Source organism: Papaver somniferum, chromosome 7 (genome assembly GCF_003573695.1).
Source record: "Papaver somniferum cultivar HN1 chromosome 7, ASM357369v1, whole genome shotgun sequence".
Classification (NCBI taxonomy): Eukaryota; Viridiplantae; Streptophyta; class Magnoliopsida; order Ranunculales; family Papaveraceae; genus Papaver; species Papaver somniferum.
In genome coordinates this window covers 30,876,008-30,878,101 of record NC_039364.1, presented here as the reverse complement: position 1 = coordinate 30,878,101, position 2,094 = coordinate 30,876,008, and positions in this window count along the sequence as shown.

Below are 2,094 nucleotides of genomic sequence, written 5' to 3'. Positions count from 1 at the left end.
GGAAGTCTATTTGACGAGATTTTCTGCTGAGTTTGGAAAACTCTGCCGGTTGCCTTAAGTCCGCGAACTTGTTTGTGAGCTTAAGTGGTTATGATCTAAAGATGTGCTCTGAACATGAAACTTAAATTACTAAGGAATGCTTTATGCAAACCGTGGCTATAAAGTTCATGAGCCGATTCAATCGAATCGAATCATCTTTGTTTCAATTGTGTCTTGTGTAGTTACATAAGATCTCATAGCAATTGAACAACTCTCTAACTAGTTCATTTGAGTCAATTGAACTAGTTATGGTGAAGAAGAACTAGGTTAATATGAATTGCTCATATGGTTAACCTTTTGGGTTACTATGTTGAACCAACATACACGTACACGTTTGGGCATGGTTTTCACAAACCCAGTAAACGTCTACTCAAGTGTGTGTGACAAGCTAAACTTTCGATCTAACATTTGAGAAATATTACCTTGAATCTAAATCAGGTTTTCATCTAACGGTGAATATGGATTGCTTTTTAACTAAGGCAAAACCCTGATTTGAAGGCTACATAAAGGAGACATATAGCATTGTGCAAAACTAATCCCCACACGTCTGTGTGATACTAGTGCGTTCGCTAGAGTCGATTCTCCTTTAACCTTTGGTTTTCTTCTCTAAAACCAGGTTAACGACTTAAATACTTCATTGGGATTGTGAAGCCAGACCTATACTACTTTTATCGTAGTTGTGTGATCTGATCTTGCATCTTCTATCGTATGAGTACCATCTTTGATTGGCTTGAGATCGTGAGAGTTCTCCGATAGGAAAGATAAAGAAGTCACAAACATCTTCGTCTCACTGTTTGTGATTCCTCGACAAACCGCTTGTGTAGTCAAGAAGGATTGTTGAGAGGTGATTGATTAATCTAGGTTGTTCTTCGGGAATATAAGACCGGATTATCAATTGGTTCCTGTTCACCTTGATTTTATATCTTAAGACAGAACAAAAACCTAGGGTTTTTCTGTGGGAGACAGATTTATCCTTTGATAGACTTTTCTGTGTGAGACAGATTTTTTTATTATCAAGTCTGCGATTTTGGGTTGCAACAACTCTTAGTTGTGGGCGAGATCAGCTAAGGGAATTAAGTGCGCATTATCCTGCTGGGATCAGAGGCGTAGGAGTACAACTGTTTGAATTAGTGGGAGACTGATTGGGGTTCAACTATAGTCCAGTCTGAAGTTAGCTTGTAGTAGGCTAGTGTCTGTAGCGGCTTAATACAGTGTGTATTCAATCTGGACTAGGTCTCGGGGTTTTTCTGCATTTGCGGTTTCATCGTTAACAAAACTTCTGGTGTCTGTGTTATTTCTTTTTCGCATTACATTTTATATAATTGAAATAATACAGGTTGTGCGTTAAGATCATCAATTGGAAATCCAACCTTTGGTTGTTGATTGATATTGATTGATCCTTGGATATTGGTCTTTGGTACCATCCAAGTTATTCCTTGTATTTGATAAACACTCGCTATTGTTTTTAGCTTGAGTAAAAATCAAATCAAGAGACAGATATTAACTCCACGAGATACCTTAATCTAGATTGAGTCTGACTATCTAGTTGATTCTCTAACAAAGTATTTCGAAGTTAGTCCATACAGATTGCTAAGCGAAATATTGGGTGGTGTTGTTAAACCCCCGCTTTTTCAAGCATGATTCCTATAAATTGTTCCAATGATTGTGTTGACCAGTATTGGTCTGGACTGTTGATGATAACCGAACTATGTTTTTGGATACATGGACATCTTAATCATTAAAGGTGATTGGGCATTCTTTAGCAGATAATTCATGCAACCCAGTATTATGTCGATGTGGCAGTGGTAAACCAGGGTACCCTTTATTCCTTGATTTTTGTAGTTTGTTTCTTAGATTTAAATATTAATGTAAAACCAAGACTATCTTTGTTTCCGGCAAGTGTTTGTACGTTTAGTGAACAATTTTAAGTTCCGTTAACTTGATTTAACCTTTTGGGCAGTGAGGTAGTAAACTATCCATCAAAAATCAACTTGATTTCAATTGAGCATCATTAGCTATGTGCGGATGAAATAAAATGTGTACTCTTTTGATAAG